General features: G+C 41.7%; 1 protein-coding gene across 8 annotated transcripts in view; it reads left to right on the forward strand.

Annotated features, from left to right (window-relative positions):
- The window catches only part of Grm7 (glutamate metabotropic receptor 7), an 886,003-nt gene that overhangs the window by 721,470 nt on the left and 146,079 nt on the right, over nt 1-18,454 (forward strand). The window lies entirely within an intron of this gene.

Raw genomic sequence — 18,454 nt, forward strand, 5'->3', positions numbered from 1 at the left:
TGGCTCAGCTGTTAAATTTTGTAAACAGCATTTCCAATATTCAGTGTCTATGTAAATAAGAACGAGGTAAGGAAAGAACTCCTATCAGTTGTCTTCATCTTTCCAGTTTCTCCACATACATAGTCATGCACATACACAAATATAAAGTCTTCATTTTCTCACCTAGAATGTTCAGAAGGAACCTTCAACTTGAATCCAAAGTCAGAGGAGGCAAGCACTGAGATGTGCAGATTTTGCCAAGGCTATGTGTGCATCATGCTGTGTCATTATTCATGCTGTTTATTGAGGTCCCGCTTCTGCCCTTTGGTTTTGTCTGTTCATATTTATGTCTGAGGCCTGTGAAAATGCCACTGTTGTGTTGCCTGCTGTGATGGTGGCAAGCACTGAGTTCCTCTCTAAGTTGCCCTCTGAAACTGATTGTTCTCAGATTCAGGAGTATCTGGCTAAGGGTAATGCCATCCCATCCTCTCTGCTAGGACTGACCAGCCCTTTTGAGGGGAGTCTCTTAGAATAAATGGAGTCTTCACCATCTTGATCCCTTGATGGGTTAGGTAGAATGAGGAGGAGGTGGACCCTCAGCAGAGCAGAACTGGTAAAGAGATTGGTAATAACCACTCTCAAAGGCTCAAAAGAGAAAACCTTACTGTACAGGAAGACTCAACGATAGAACTCCATTTTGCTCACTGTCTACTCTAGATTGCAGCTCTTCTTGGAGACCAACCCCCATGTTCCATAAACCCCTAAGGTTTCTTCCTTCTTATGGACTTGACCATCAGGAGACCTAGGTACCAGGATGTAGGGACCATCTTATAAGTAGAATCAGGATAATCAGAAAGGGTTTTGTGCTTTGAATTTTCTTAGAGCAACAGAGACCACTTCTGATTTTCAAAAAGAGTACAGGAAACCACCATAGAGCAGGATCTGATGAGATGCAGTCAATGTATTGGCCAAATCTAGATTTGGGGTCCTGAAGTCCCAAAACAAATAGTAACAATTTTATCCCAATAATAATTTTTTCATCTCCTAGTTGCCCTGTTTTTCTGTGTTCCTGGAAGCTGGTTTGTTGGCTACTTCTTGCTACCCACCATCCCATGGTGCCCTGAACCACATCAGAGGTGTCATTTAACCCCTCTGACCATCAATTCTTTCATTTTCACAGTCGAACTACCTATCCTTCAGGAGAAAAAAATGTATCTTTAGGCGATTTAAGCTCTCAGGTTGTACATGAACTTTTTATGTGTAATGGCTCCATACCAGAAAAAAATAAACAAAATGCTTATCTGTGGATAGACAGACAAGAAATCCTAGTACAAATATAAATTACTATTCTGTAATAATGAGTTAATCTATATTGACATAATCAATAACATAAGTATATCTCAGGGTAATTATAGTGAAATTTCAAGTGTATGCTTATTCACATATTTCTAAAATTCAAATTCAAATATATACAGTTAATTTCATATCAGTTAGATCCACACAGAGCAGTTGCAAAATTTTATTGCATAGGAAATCTTTTGATTTCCCCTTCCCTTTTCCTCCTTTTTCCTGGAGCCTAATTATTAAGAGTCCTTATACTCATTGGTCTGTTTGTACAGTACTAAGACAAGAAATTGTCCCTGAAATAAAATAAAAAATATCTCAGTGAGGTTGTAGAACTCCCTGCCCCATATATACTCTAGTACATACTCATTGTTGAGTAAAGGAGAACCCAACTCTTCTACAATTGGTTTTCCTTTGCGAATAAATAAATAAATTTGTTTAGGTATTTACAGGTGCATCACCAGAAGGCAAAAATGGAAAGGAGCTGGAAAAAATAACTAGAGGATGGAAGAGGGGATGCTGGAATCATAGAGAATGAACAGGTTCAATTAAGGAGTCAGACCTTGATTTTTAGGCAAGAGGGAAAGTGCCAGTTTACAGTGTGGCATTGGTGTAGTTTTGCCTTAGACTAACCACTCATTGCTTTGTAAGTATGAGCTCTATAGCAGTTAACATGTGCAGGTTGAGTCTAAGGACACATGGCTACCAGTCTTGAGTTCAATGTCTTTCTGCATGCTCATTCAGATTTGAAGACTCATGTCTGTGTACAACCTGAGGAAGACTGAGAACAAACTCTTGAGGAGCTCTGGTAGAAGCTGCAACCCCTTGTCTTCCCTTTCATTAAAGAGGTCGGTAAACTGCTAGTGCCACAGAATGTTGGAAGAAATCTGCTTTGGCCATATAATGTTTGGTCATAAAGCAGCAATAAGGGAATTGCTTCAAATTTTTATTCCGTTAGTATATATGAGGGTATTAGAAATGCAAGGAAACAGAAATAGGTAGAGCAGCATAAAGGGCCACATTCCATCACCACACAAGTGCTTCTTTCCTTGAGGATCTCAGATGTCTCTATAGCTAGTGTGTCATTAGTGACAGCATAATGATAGACAGTTGAATGATTTAAATTGTGAGTCACACATGCTATCTAACACTGCAGCTCGCCAATCCTCATTTTCAACTCTGCTGTGCAATCCTTTAGTGATTTACACCAGGCAAGAGGCTGATATGTCTTCCAGAGAGGCCTGATTTATATTTGAGTCCCTTTATCACACGTGGGAGATCCTGGCTGACAGGCCCAAAGCCCTAGATCAGTTTGTAATGATTAGATTTTAGCATCCAAGACCAGGTATTTAGGCTGGCTTAAACTGCCTTGGATTCTGTCAGTGCCATTGTATTTCTCTGGTCTTGTTCCCAACAACCTGTTACAATGACTAGGTTACTAGGACCTCATAGCCAAATGGCCTTGTCAGAGAAGCCAGGGTAGCTGTCAGGTACTGAACCAAAGGCTGCATGAATGAGGTTCTTGGCTTTAAACTTGCTAGTATGCCATCATTTCTTTGTCTGATGACCCCCACAGACTTTCATGAGACATTGAAATAATAGGAAATTGTGTTTTGCAGGTATTTAATTGGAAAGCAAAGAATCAAGTGGAATTTTATAAATTATTGTAGTGAAATCCATGTAAATTTTTAACTTTCCTTTACAATGTTACCTGGGTTACGGGGCAAGCAATACATACATATTTTTAAGTCCTTACTAACTTTGGTGTCCTCTCTGAACTGAAGCATTAACTAAGTACAGCAGAGTAGAGAATAGAAGCACAATTTTCAGATCTCCCAATGGTGCAAATACAATACAAAGAGCCCATACACAGCAGGCAAGCGTGTGTGTGTGTGTGTGTGTGTGTGTGTGTGTGTGTGTGTGTGTGTGTATGAGGGGTGTGTTACAATGCCCATATACAAATTGATTTTTCTCATCTTTTCATAGGATTAAGGTTAAGGTGATGGCTAGTCTCTGTGAAGTAGCTGAGACTACGATTAGCATTTTTTATTGTGATTCAGTTTTTCACTGCAGCGGGTAGGAAAGGAAAATTTAAAGGAAGGAAGAGTGGACTCTTTGGCATCTCATGCCCCCCAATGGAAGCAGTGGAATCAATCAGTGGTCTTCCTGGGTTGAAATGGAAAATTGTCCCTCTCAGGTATCTGTGGGTTCCCATTCAACTTCACATTCTGCTTGGCTGGCTGATAATCAACAGGAAATGCTTTCATCCAGGTCTGAAAAGAACCTGGTTAGTAAATGCTCCCAAACAGCTGCTGTGAAAAGTCTTTGTTCCCTATAACAACACTGCTTTTCCCTCCAGTCACTGCCACTTTGCAGCTATGTAATCCTTGAGACCATTTTTAAATAGCCACCTTCCTTTCAGAATGGTTGCTCTTATTTAACAATCTCAATTTAAGTGTCTGTTCTGTTCCCCAAGACCCCAGCAGCAGGTGGTCACATCAGGCTCTTTGGAAAGGGCTTTCCAGTAGGTTCTGTTGACAGTATTATAGCCTCTCTGCCACACCATCGTCAGAACTGCATGTGAACTCTGCCTTGGTACTTAGGAGGCTTCAGTCAGGATCACAAACTGAAGCCAGTGGTTCTGTCCTAGTGGCGGCTGGTTTATGTGAATGAGCTACATTGGGACTTAGCCCTGTACATGTGTGTTGGTGTGGGTTCACTGTGTGCCATTTTCAAAGACAGGATTCCTGCTGAGAGTCAAATCATGGATGAGACATAGCACATGACCTGAAAAGCTGGAAGTAGAGGTAAAGCAGTTCTATGACAAAAATAGTTTGCTAATCTTGCCTTGTATGGCCTGTTGTTGTCCCATCTTTTGAGTCTCCATTTCCTACTCTGCTATTTTTGCTGATTCCCTTCTGTCTTGTTAGAATTGGGGGAGCGAGTTCATAGGCAAGGGGCAGAGATGCAGATAGAGATAAGTGGTTGAATGGTCCTCTAGAAGAGAGGTCAGTGCCCTAGCAAGCAGTATATGATAGGTCTGAGGTAAAAGGCTTATTCTTTTTTTTTTTATCATTTTTTATTTTAATTTTAAATAGCTTGTTTTACATGTCAATCCCAGTTCCCTCTCCCTCCCCTCCTCCTGCACTCCCCTTCCCCCCCCACCCTCCCACCCTATTGCCAAATCCTTCCACATAGGGAATATCTAGAGTCTGTCATTTTACTCTGGGTAGGGTCCAGGCACTCCCCTAAGAGTCCAGGCTGAGAGAGCATCCCTCTTTGTGCTATAGGCACACGAAGACTGTTTGTATACCAGGGATAGACACTGATCCACAGCTCAGGCCCCATAGGTTGCCCAGGCCTTCTCGCTGGCACTCACATTTGGGGGGGTCCAGATCAGTCCCATGCTGGCCTCCCCACTGTCAGTCTGGGGTCCAAGAGCTCTCCCCTGTTCAGATCAGCTGTCTGTGCTGGTTTTGCCAGCCCATTCTTTGCCAATTTGCTCATCACTCCTCTCTCTCTGTCACTGGGTTCCTTGGGTTCAGTTCAGTGATTAATTATGTGTTTGCCTCTGCTTCCATCAGTCACAGGATGAAGGCTCCCGGATGGTTATAGACATCATGTTCATTATCAGGAATGGGCATTCGAGGTGGTCTCTCCACTATTGCTTAGCTTGCCAATTGGTGTTATCCCTTTAGATCACTCGAGGTCGCTCTGATGCCTGATCTGTATTCGATCCTATCCAGACAAAGCAAGGTGTCCCCTCTTAGAGGCTTCCAAGAGAAGTGGGGGATATTGCATTGTAAGGGATCAGGCTTACTTAATATGACTTTTATGCTCTGTTACTATAGGAGGCAAGCAGTACACACATGACTTAGGCTTCCCAACAGTAGTCACTTTTTTTTTTATAGGCCTGATTCATGTGTACCCCATAGAACATGATAGTGGTCTGACAGTTTTCTGGACCGTCTGGGGCTCACAGTCCTCTCTGCTTAGGATTATTTACTTAGAGAACATGGATTTTCTCACATTTTCTGTTATTTTTGCCTCTGAGTATACAGTGGCTATTTCCATGTTTCTCCCTTATACAAGATATAGCTTCAGTCAAGAATGTTGTCACTCATGCCATGTCCCTGTGATCATTTAGACCTATCTTCAGGTTCATATGTAGGAGGTCTTTGAGCTTTATATCACTCAAAGCTACAGTGATCCTTCTCCACTTATATTTGATTTTTCCCAGCTACCCATCAGTAACGGATGCCGCTTATTGCTTTGTTGTCTTAAAAACAAACAAACTTTGCATATGTTCAGTTCCCTGTGTTATTGAGGTTTAGCCTATGACCCAAGATAGCTCTGCCATGTCCTCAATAAGCCAAATAAAAGAGTCAAATTAATATCAGAAATCATAACAATGAGATTTATTCAGTGTGGCTACATCAAGAAAAGGAACAAAGCAATACCTTTCCCAAGTCTATCTTTTTTTATATATAAATTAGAAATAAGCTTGCTTCACATGTCAATCCAAGCTCCCTCTCACTGCATTCTTCCCCTGTCCTGCACCAACCCCCTATCCCATTCCCTTTCTGCTCCCCAGGGAAGGTGAGGAGTTCCATAGGGAATCTTCAAAGTCTAACATATCATTTGGAGCAGGGCCTAGACCCTGTCCCAAGTGTCTAGGCTGAGAAAGTATCCCTCTATGTGGAATGGGCTCCCAATGTACATTCATATATTAGGGATAAATACTGATTCACTACCAGAGGCCCCACAGATTGCCCAGGTCTCCTAACTAACACCCACATTCAGGAGGTCTGGGTCAATCCTATTCAGATTTCCCAGCTATCAGTCTGGGGTCCATGAGCTTCCCCCTTGTTGAGGAAAGCTATTTCTGTGGGTTTCTCCAGCCTTGTCTTGACCCCTTTGCTCATCACTCCTCCTTCTCTCCAACTGGATTCCAGGAATTTGGCTCAATGATTAGCTGTTTGTGTCTGCTTCTGCCTTCATCAGCTACTGGATGAAGGCTCTAGAATGGCACATAAGGTAGTCATCAATCTCATTATTGGGGAAGGGCATTTACGATAGCCTCTCGCCTATTGCTTAGATTGTTAGTTGGGGTCATCATTGTAGATCTCTAGACATTTCCCTGGTGCCAGATGTCTTTTTTAAACCTATAATGGCTCCCTCTTTTATGGTGTGTCTTTTCTTGCTCTCCTCTATTCTTATATGGACTCAACCTCCCTGCTCCTTCATGTCCTCCACTCCCCTCCTCTTCTCCCCTTCTCTTTTTTCCTAACTCCCTCTCTCCTCCTTCCATGCTTCCAATTATCTTAGGAGGTCTTTGCCCTTTTCCCTTCACTGGGGGACCATGTCTGTCTCTCTTAGGGTCCTCTATGTTTCCTAGCTTCTCTGGTGATGTGGATTATAGGCTGGTAATCCTTTGGTCTATGTCTAAAATCCATATATGAGTGAGTACATACCATGTTTGCCTTTCTGTGACTGGGTTACCTCACTCAGGATGGTTTCTTCCAGTTCTATTCATTTGCCTGTGAATTTCAAAATTCCATTGTTTTTTTCCACTGAGTAGTACTTCATTGTGTAAATGTACCACATTTTCTTTATCCATCCTTCAGTTGAGGGGCATCTAGATTGTTTCCAGGTTCTGGCTTTTACAAATATTGCTGCTATGAGCATAGTTGAACAGATGCCCTTATTGTATGAATGTGAATCTTTTGGGTATATGCCTAAGAGTGGAATTGCTGGATCTTGTGGTAGATTGATTCCCATTTTCCTGAGGATTTATCATACTGATTTCCAAAGTGGCTGTACAAGATTGCACTCCCACCAGATGTGGAGGATGTTCCCCTTTCTCTACATCTTCTCCAGCACAAACTGTCATTGGTATTTTTTATTTTAGCCATGGTGGTAGCATAACTGGATGCTGGCACGTAGAAGACTGCAGATAGATCCATATCTATCACCATGAACAATACTTATGTCCAAATGGATCACAGACCTCAATATAAATCCAGCCAAACTGAAACTCTTAGAAGAGAAAGTAGGAAGTACCCTCAAACAATTTGGTACAGGAGACTGCTTCCTGAACATAATGCACAGACACTGAGATCGACAATTAATTAATGGGACCTCCTGAAACTGAGAAGCTTCTGTAAGGCCAAGGACACAGTCAACAAGATAAAAAGGCAGCCCACAGAATGGGAAAAGATATTCACTGACCCCACATCTGATAGAGGGCTGATTTCCAAAATATACAAAGAACTCAAGGAGCTAGTCACCAAATACCAAATAATCCAACTAAAAGGTGGGATACATAACGGGGGAAGTCCTTCTGTGTATATATTTGTCTTATTGGTTGATAAATAAAGCACTGTTGGTCGATATGGAAGCAAGATAGGTGGGACTAGGAGTGGTGGAGGATTCTGGGAAATGGAGGCACAGTCAGTCACCATGTAGGATGCCAGAGGAGTAAGAGGTTCAGACCCTTTCTCTGGTAAGAGAAGGCCATGTGGAAAAACTCAGATTAGCAGTTACAGGTTAATAATTAAGTCAGAGCTAGCCAACAAAACACCATACCAAAAGGCCAACAGCTTCATAATTAATACAGCGTCCTACGTGTTCATTTGGGACTGAAATGGCTCTGGGACCAGGCTGGTGCGAAGAATCATGTTACAGGTACCCAACTAAATGGAAAATTCTCAACAGAGGTATATAAGAAGACTAAAAGATGCTTCAGAAAGTGCTCAGCATTCTTAACCATCAGGGAAATGCAAATCAAAACAACTCTGAGATCCCATCTTGCTCCTATCAGCATGACTAAAATCCAAGTGTATCTTTGGGGTCCTGAAGTAATATTAAAGTTTAAATAGAAAGCCAACGGTATGTGTGTCTAAGAAGCCCCAGTCAAGATGTGGTCCCAGTCACCATTGACCTATCATTGTCTGGGCTTCAGTCTCCCCTGTAAAATATTCTGACATGTCACTAGATAGTGGTGAAATCTCTTTCTGGGAGACAGGTTTTCCTTTTTCTTCTAGCAAGAGATTCCTGGAGAAATTCCTCTGTCTTGGGGGTCCATTGTTTCCATAGTGTTCTCATGAGATTCAGAGATACCACATGTCTATAAAATAGTAATTCTCAACCTTCTTAATGCTGCGACCCCTTAATATAATTCCACAAAGTTACTTCATTGCTGCTTCATAGCTGTAATTTGACTACTTTTATGAATTATAAGTATCCGATATGCAGGGTACCTTATATGTGACCCCTGGAAGAGGCTGTGACCCAGAGACTAAGAACCACTTCTTTAGGACATCTTCACTTCTGTTGGGCTTGATACAAGAGTACCATGAGCATGGGACTTGGCCTGTCTGCATCTCTGCTTTCATAGGTTTCCACAGAGTAGTTAACACATAGCCCCCTCAGCTCACCTGAGTGGATTTCCTGAATCTAGTTTGGAGCAGGACCTAATGTCTGCCATCAAAGAATGGTTTAAAAGAAGAGATAGAGATGAACTAGTCTCTTTAAAAGCTGCTGCCACAAAAGTACAGGAGCATAGGTTTAGAGCAAGCCATGAGATCAAGACATGAGTGGCTTCTGGGAATTTGAACTGATGTCCTCACTCTTTTGCAGCAAGTACTTTATCCACTAAGTCTTGTCCCCTGCCCCAATTTGCTGTTTAGGAAGTTTCCAGTTTTATTTGTTCTTTCATGAATCTGACACTTCAAGTCAGCTACACACCAGGTAGTTTTCTGGGTGCAGGAGATAGTACAGGTAATTAAAGCCCTTCCTCTCATGGGTTCTGAATTTTATACAGTAGGAAGACAATGGGCAGAAGAACACTGTACATTCTGGGAAGAAATAGGCAAAGGAAAGGAACACCTGGGGGAGATTATATATGGACTCCTATTGAAGCTGAGTGCAGTCAGGGAAGGCTGGGGAGGGGGCAGCCTTCAAGAAGAACCTTGCATGAGATAAGACTGCAAAGGTAATGGAGGAAAAGGGGATGAGGAGAGCTGTGACTGGGTTGCATGGTGGAGGGAGAAAATTATAAAGCAACGAACCAGGGCTTTGCTCCTGCAGAGAATGGGGTCTGCTCATAAAGAGAATGAGGGCTGTTCCTGCAGAAAAAGGGGTCTGATGCTGCAAAGAGAGAATGGGGGCCATCCCTGCAAAGAGTGCTGGGCTGCTCCTGCAGAGAATGAAGGCTGTTCCTGCAGAGGATGGGGAAGAACTTCTGCAAAGCTTCAGACTTCATTCTCAGCAAGACGGCCAGGGGTGGGGGAGGAGGCTGCCGAGTCCCATTTATGTTAGAAAACGACCCTTTCAGTGGCTTATAAGGAGCAGACCCCACAGGGCAAGAGGAGGGTCAGAGGGGCCAAATAAAAGTTTTCTAGTCACCTGCGTGTTTGATAGGGTTTCTGAAATTACTTCCTTGATACATCCCCAGAAGGAATGAATGAACAGGTGAAAGTGATTTATCCACAGAATGAAGCATCTAGCCCTCCTAACTTTCATACTGTTGGAGAGGTTATTTTATCAAGTCAATTATGTAGGCAAGGCTCTCTCCCATCCAGGAAGGAGGCAAATCTTATGAGCAATGTCCTAGGGCTACCAACTCCAATTCTTTGCTCCTTTCTCTGAGGAGAGGTGGCTATTTCAAGCCTCCTGTCGGCTGCCCGGTAGCTATCTGAGATATCTTCCTGGATACCCCAAAGCCTCTAGGCTACTGCTTTCTTCCTCCTTCAGCAAATTTTAGAGTGCTCCTTGATGTGCCCAGCTGTTATGAATACTAACCGAAGTGAGGGGCCATGCTAGCTGTGCCTTGTGTAATGTCAAGGCCTACTAGCCATACAGAGTGTGGTCAAGCTATTCTGTGAAGTTCTGCAGTCTGCACAGTTGGACCCTGTGCTAGGCACTAGGAAGAGAGGTGATCAAGATGTGATATTTGTAGCTTCATGGGTGTTTGCCTGATTACCCTTGCCTTGACTTCCTAATGCACTTATTTGTTTATCAACATCCTTTATGTAAATACAAAAGTAGCCAAGTAGCAGCAGACTGCCTTGCCAAAAGTGCAAAATGTGTCCACCTGTTTCATGGAGCAGCCTCCAGCAGTCTGTGTTCTGGAAATCTATTAGATGTGTTTGAGATCAAAGCAGGTAACAGGAAAGCTGCAGTCAGGACTGATTTGAGATTCTAGCTGCATCCCAGAGCACCATCTGGGCCTCCTCAGAAGCATCTGCTGCCCTTCTCCATTCTCAAAGCTCTCTCACAGAGAGTGAAACCAGATATAAGGTTGAGGAAGAACCAGCAGATGGCCAGGTTAAAAGTGTCAAGTCACCATCCTTGTAGGATACAGGGTAGAGCTACCTTTGCTCACACCTTCTTCTCTCTCTCTCTCTCTCTCTCTCTCTCTCTCTCTCTCTCTCTCTCTCTCTCTCTCTCTCTCTCTCTCTCTCTCTCTCTCTCTCTCTCTCTCTCTCTCTCTCTCTGTATGTAATATCTTCCAAATTTTCTCATCCTATGCCCTTTAGATCTATGACTTTTGTCAGAAACTAGTCTACCTCCATTCATGCTGTCAGACAATACGTATTTACAAACCCATATACAGATCTGTCCAGGTCTTCAGAACAATGAACAAATTTATGAAGACTAAGATTTTCAAGACATTTAGATTTTGGTGACAACAAGCAATAAAAATTCTTCCAGATCATGCCATCTCCTCCAGGACCTTGGTCTGAACTCCCTTCAACCCTTGGGATATTCACTGAAAGAATTCAGGGGAGATGCACAGATCAGAGATTTTTTTCAGGTACTTAGAGTTTATTACAGAGTAAACGAGTTAGGCTGGTCAGGGGAAAACAGACCACTGTAGCAGGACACTCTCACAGCTTAATACTGGGCAGCTGCTAGAGAGACCAGCATTCCCACCAGATGCTTAGGTCGGTTTTTCCAGTTTCTAAAGTCTATAGAACTAACAGCTTCTAGAGAACTGACTACAGGAAGTCAGTTTCTTGCCAGTATGATTTGTAGTCCCATTTAGATTAACTCTTAAGCCAGGAGGGCAGGGTCTTTGTGTAGCCCACCACTGTCACAGCTCTAGTGTCTCCTGTAGGATCAGGCATATTATGAATTTTTGTTGAGGTGACAAATTCTTCCTCTTCCAGATAAAGTCCTCCTCCATGGCCTTCAGACTTAGATTTTCTAGCAGGAGATTCCTGGGATGATTCCAATTCCTTGTGGTCTGTACTTTAAATAATCCAAAAAAGAAATGGACATAAGCTATAGTAGAGTCTATCCAATCTCTCCAGGCAGGCTGGTTACAAGATGCCAAATGCATATCTACTTTATGGAATTAAAGAGTTGAGAAATAAAACTTTCTATTCTTACGATAATTCTGTCCTGGTGCAAGGCATAGGTATTAACAAAATTAGAAAAGCAAACCAACCAACCAAACAAACAAACAAAAAAAACACAGCCTGAACAAACCAGGTTTTCTGTCTGTGTGTGTGTGTCTTTGTTTAAAGAAAAAGCATTTTTATTAATTCTTTTAGAATTTTACAATGTGTTTTCATTGTATTTATTCCCTAGTCATCCTTCTACCCCTGTCAAATTTACCTCTACTTCCCAATACCAACTTTCTCTCCAAACAAACAAACAAACAGACACCAAGTTCAGTTTGTGCTGCCTACATGTATTCCTGGGTTTGGGACTATGATGGTGGGTCTATCCAGGGTCACACCCTTAAAGAAAATGACTCTCTCCTTGAGAATCCATCAACTATTCAGAGCTCCTCATTAAGGAGTTGGGGTAAGCTGTGAGTCCTTCCCTGCTCTTTGCTAGGATATTGGCTGATCTGTTCTTGTGTGAATCTTGTCCAGGCAACCACATTTGGGTGTTCACATGTGCAGTGGTCTGCCGTGTCCAAATGACACCGTTTTAGTCCAACCCTCCCAAGCCTCTGGCTCTTACAGTCTTTCCACCTCCTCTTCTACCATTGTCCCTGAGCTTTGGCGGAGGGGTATGATACATGCAGATGGCCCATTTGTTGTTGAGCACTTCAGTGACATTTATTCCCTGCATTTTGAACAGTTGAGGATTTCTATGGTGATCTCTGTCTATGGCACTTAGACACTTCTATGATGCTGGTTGGGAGCTGCAATAACCGAATAGCAGAAAGATGAATTTAGAGGGTGGTTTGACTCCCTAGCTCTACTATTCTCACTCCGAGTGAAGCTCCTGTACAGGTTTTAAGGGAAGCCTTTCTTTCCTTTTAATATACCCCATATATTCTACCATTTTCTATCTAATGTTGTTCCTTATTCCTCTAGGCCTAATCATAGCCTCTGGGCAATTTCTCTTCATAAACCTCATTTGTCAAGGGCTTTCTGCATCAGCTTCCTTTTCTGTACTGACTTTGGGTACTGTTATTATTATAGTTAACACAAGTATCTCCATGCCCACTCTTACTCTCCGGACTCCAGTCCTGCAAGGTGGTCTGATAGAATATTAGAACTGTGTGAAATGTCCCTCAGAGCTGGCACCAGGCTCCCAACCTTGTCATTCTCTCAGAATGAGATTTTGGGGAAGAATTCCAACTTCTTAGAGTTCATTGTTTCAAGAATCTGATGGCCAAAGGGAGGGGCATGATGTATCTATCGAACCTGCATCCCTGATAGGAGAGTTACACAATTAAATGATGGCAGACCTTTGCATCACCAGCAGAGTGGACTTGGAAGGAAGCTTGACTTCACACATGCCGTTGGGATGACTTTGTTTTATGTAATGCTTTCTGGAAGGTCACTGGAACATTCTAGGAAGGACAGTATCAGGATTTCATCTTTATTCCTACATTCATTTCTACCATGAGAATTGATTCTAGTTTCTCGTTTTTGTGCTCTTGAAGGGGAAGGATTCACATGGGGGCACTAGCAGAGTTAGTGACCAAAGTTTATCTTTCACAATAAAGAAAATGAAAATACACCCTGTAGAGTGAGAGTAAAACAAAGTGAATGGATACTGCAAAGTCTGCTTCTAAAATCTAATATCTTGCCTACTCCTAAAATGATCCATGCATTCTCTTTCCTGGAATAGATACAATTTCTTTAGAAGTTGTCCTTAAAGTCAGACTGTTACAATCAGATGTCTTGCATTGCATGTTGGGATGTTGTATAAATGTTTAATTACCCCATGATGACAAGGTAACTTGGGGAGATGTCCAGGATACCTTGTACATGCTGCTATGGAAGTGGCTTTGTGGGAAATTGGCAGAACATGCCAAGATGGGATTGGTTGTTGTGTCCAGAGCCCTGTTTATTCTCCGCTCTGGTTGGCGTTATTATACCATACTGAAAACCCTCTTATTTATCTTCCCCACTGTTGACCACCCAACATTTTAACCCTAACATTAATTTTAACCCTAACTGAAGGAGGGATATGAGTCAAAGACCTGTCCCTGCAGTTTGGTAACAGATGATGGGCTAGAGAAATAATGGTGACCAAAAGTTATCTTGTATTTTGTCTTCCCTCTTCTGTCTCTGTCTCTGACTCTGTCTGTCTCCTTTTTTCCCATCTCCGTTTCTGTCTATGTATGTCTCTATCTCTGAGTATGGGATGTCTTTCTTTTTTCTTCCCTCTTTTCTTTATTTTCTTTTCCATTCATCTTTCCTTCATTCCCCATTACACTTCCCTCCCCATCTATCTGTCTTTCTTTTTTTCCCTTTCTTCCTCACTTCCTCCCTCCTCTTACCCCACTCTTGGTCTTTCCATATTTGCACATTTTTGGTAAATTATCTAGCATCCATTGGTACCTGAAGCTAGAATATTGGTCTTATTACAAACATGTAAAGAAAGACTTAACAGAATTTGGTGACTGAATCTATACAGTTTAGGAACAAACAAATAAAAAACAAGAAGATGACTCCTTAGCTAGAGGTGTGTGTAGCTAAGGGAGAGGATTCATACACAGAGAAGTAATTCTGAGTATGATAAATTTAAATATCTATGAAATATGCTGAAGTTGTCAACTAGGAATTGGCTATACTGTACTGGATTTCTGGAGAGATGCATGCAGTTGTCAGATTAAAGGTGATGTGTTAAACCTTGAAGCTAAATGAGAATCCTTAAGCTATGACTGTAGATAGCAGAGTCAGAGAAATAAATACTCCAGTATTTATAACAGCGAGGAAAAGAGAGGAGGTCATAGAGGAGTCCATGACAATATTAAAATAGGAAGAAGAAATGGAAGAGAACGGCTAGCCAGGCTCCCTGGAAAGAAAGGCTCTTGGAAAAGAAGGGCATTATCCCTTGTTTCTCAGATGCTACTGAGAGGTAGAAGAAAATATGAGTCAGTGACCACTGGATGCCTGGGAAGGGTTTAAGGATTTGTGGGTTTAAGCTCTCAGGGTGGATGCAAGAGAGAATGGGAAGCAGGAGAGCAACACTGGTGAGCACAGGGAAAGTATATAACACGTTATTCTGATTCTGTAAAATCCAGGCACAGCTTTTAAGAGCCTTGTTACAGAGGATGATCACCTCAAATGAACAGGCCCTATGTTTGCAAGGGTAAGACGATGATCTTGAAAAAAGAGACATGTTTGATATTGCAGTACTATTCCCACTGCTTGTATCTTTTTAAAATAATAGTCTTGATGCTGAGATAAGAAATGTTACCTGTAGACTAAATATATTTATGAATTGCTCCCCAGTACAGTGTTCAGATATAGGAAAACAGGGAAGTGATAGGATCATGATGGTTTTGAACATTTTATTGGATTAATCCTTTGATTGCTTTATAGTTTGGTAAGGGGTTAGAAATTATAAAGTAGGACCTAAATGGAGGAAGTGAGTTTCTAGGGGACCAACTGTGTTCTATCTTCTCCCAACTCTCTCTGTCTCTTTCTATCTCTGTCTAAGCGTATGTCTGTGTGTGTTTATGTGTGTCTATGTGTGCACCTTTTTTTCTTTTTGTATGTGTGTGTATCAGTGTGTATGTGTGTCTGTGTCTGTCTATGTCTGTGTGTGTGTCTGTGTATGTGTATCTGTGTGTGTCTGAGTGTGTATCTGTGTGTGTTTGTGTTTGGGCCTGTGTGTTGTTTGTGTTTTCTCGCTACAGTAAGGCAAACATCCTTCTCTGTCACCTGTTCCTGATGTCTTAATGTCCCTCCTTCACAAAGGTATATGGCAGCAGATCCAGCCTACTGTAACCTGAAACCTCTAAAATCATGAGTCAACATAAACCTTTCTGCTCTTACATGGATTTATTTGGGTATTTAATCAGAGTGGTTGAAAGCTAACAAGAAGAAACCACTTCAAAGTACAAACCTACAAACCGCATTCCTAGTTTTTAGGCTTTAGGAAGATAGACCTCAGGGCAGATTTGTCTCGATGCTTCTGACAAACACTATCCTATAGGCAGAAGGTTTATCTGCTATGTGTCAAAAGCTTCCATCTCAATAGTAAAATCACTCACTGATTTGGGGGAATTAAAACTGGACCAGTGGAGCTAGAGAGATAGCTCAGTGGGTAGTGTTTCCTGTGTAAGCATGAAACCTGACTTCTATCCCCCAAATCCAAGATTTTTGTTTTGTTTTGTTTTGCCTTGTTTTTCTTTAAAGTTGAGTGTGGTGAGGTATGCTCCTAATCACTCTGTTGGGGAGACAGAAACAGGCATATCCCTAGGGGATGTTTGGTCAGCCAGCCTAGGCTATTTTTTAAATTCCAAACTAATGAGAGATCCTATTTGCATGGGTGCAGAGTCTTTGATGGGCATAGGAAGGCTGCCGGGACAGTTTTTGAATAATGGAGTGTATTAGTTGCTTTTCTCATTCCTGTGACAAAATACCTGACCAAAAAAAAAAAATCTTAAAGAAGAAAGGCTCTATTGGGCTCACATTTTGAGGGTATAGTCCATCATGTTGTGGAAGGCAGCAGGAGTGTCAGACAGACTATCACAATGTTGCATCTGGTTCTGTGCTTGCTTTCTCTTTCTATACAGCCAGGAATCTAACTTTTAGTTATGTACTTTTGGAGTGAATCTTCCCACCCAAACTAACCTAATCCAGAAAACCCCAGAGGTTTGCTCCTGAGTGTGCTCCTAAGCTGCTGAGAGATATTCCATCATAAAGAAAGAAGTGATATTTCCAGGACAGGAATCCATTTTCACAGCTAAACTGCCTGAAAGACACACGATGGTCCCATGATTTCTATAATGCTTCTTATTGTTTTTTTTTCTAGTGGATACTTAAAAATCAATTTATTTTCATTGTGGTTTGTACCAGGGGTATAGTATTTGTTAGGATGGAAAAGCAATTTTAATTTAGTAGGAAATGGATTTTCTTTATTATGGAGAAATTTAGAATAAAAGAGAGGCAAACCAAATAAAATTCTCATTCTCTATCCCAGGGGGTGAAGTGGGAGATGGGATTGGCAGAAGTACAAGCTTAGATTTTGGTAATTCTCTGTGAATGTCTCCATAGAGATTGTCCTTTTCAATGAAAGATCTTGGTAAAGTAGTAGGAATGACCTAGTTACTCCTCTCCTGTTGAACTGGTCTTCTGAAACCCCAAAGTGTAGTGAAACAGAGACAAAGACCAGGGATCTGGTAAACTCTACCACTGTACCTATGTGCCCCTGAGTTCAACTCCTTCCTCCCAGAGCATCTGTATCTCTGTTCATAAAGTGGATCCTCACATTGCCTATGGTGTTTGGTTTGGTTAAAAAGTTTAACTGTGTGTGCTGGCTGGATTGTTGAAGAGGGAACTTCAATTGAGAAAATGCTTCTATCAGACTGGCCCATGGTATTTCCTTGATTGGTATTTGATGTAGGAGTGTCTAGCCCACTGTAGTCAATGTACTGGTGGGCATTGTCATAAACAGAAAAAAATAAATCTAGAAAATTTTGGGAGTGGGTGTTGATTTTTTTCAAGACAGTGTTTCCTGTAGTGCTGGTTATCATGGAACTCATTCTGTAGACCAGGATATTCTCAAACTCAGACATCTGACTGCCTCTGACTTCCAACTGCTAGAGTTAAAAGCATGTATCACCATGCCCAGTTTTACAAAATAAAAATAAAAATAAAAGGTGTTTTTGTTTGTTTCTGCAAACTTTAAGAATTTCTCCATTAGACCTGACATGAGAACAGTTTATCTGACTGAACTAGCCAAGTTTCTTAGGACGCTTCAGACACTGAATAAGTATGTTCCAAATGAAAAAAAAAATGCATGAAAAGTCAAAGACAAGGTGATTCTTTATTCAGAAGTGTCATTCTTTGATATAGGTTATTTGGGTTCATCACTTGGAAAAAGAGACAGAATTCCTTGTGTAAGATTGTGGGCTGCAAAAGACAAAAGATTGACTCAAGGTGACTTTAAGACCATGGTATCTGTGCTGTCATGTGTATGAAGCTAAGAGATGACCAGCATTGTACACTGTTTTAGGGGTCTGAACACTGTGAGCTAGCCAGAGCAAGTACTTTCTGAGAAGTCTACAACTGGCCATAGTAGCAGGCTCATAGCAGGCCACACACAGCTACTTGAGCCATGGTTTCCTTGCTCTCCCATAGGAATCATAAATAAACAGCCCCTACATCCAGAAGTACTGTCTTTCTTTCAGCCCATAAACCAAACTAGAGTGCACAAGTACTTTTCCAGGGGATGATGGAGGCTGCTAGGCCATTGCCAGGTGTTAAGTAGGTGAAGCCCCTCAGTGTTCATCTCTGGAGCTCAGGAAAAAATATCAAGAGCTAGAAAGGCTGTGAGAAAAGAAGAGATAATTTTTAGGCTAGCTAGAAGCAAAGTAAAAACTAGTGCCTTTTCAGGAAGGGTCTTTGGAGGACACATATTTGGCAAGGAAAGAAAAAGAAATAGCATGTTGAATATCTCCTCTGGGGAGAAAAGATAGCATTGTGAGTAGCCTTGCTTTTGTTGCTTTTAAAAGAGTATATTCAAGAAGAAACATGAATTAAGAGCTTCCGAGTCTATTCCCTTACTTCTGTCAGTAATAATAGCAGTGGTAATAAAATCATGACCCCTCACCTGACCTGACTCAGCTGACATCACGAATCAGGCTTTGCCCCACTGCAAAACAAAGCATATGGAATGAACCCTGAAATTAAATGCTGTT

The sequence above is a fragment of the Mesocricetus auratus genome, unplaced genomic scaffold (genome assembly GCF_017639785.1).
Source record: "Mesocricetus auratus isolate SY011 unplaced genomic scaffold, BCM_Maur_2.0 Super-Scaffold_100676, whole genome shotgun sequence".
Lineage (NCBI taxonomy): Eukaryota > Metazoa > Chordata > Mammalia > Rodentia > Cricetidae > Mesocricetus > Mesocricetus auratus.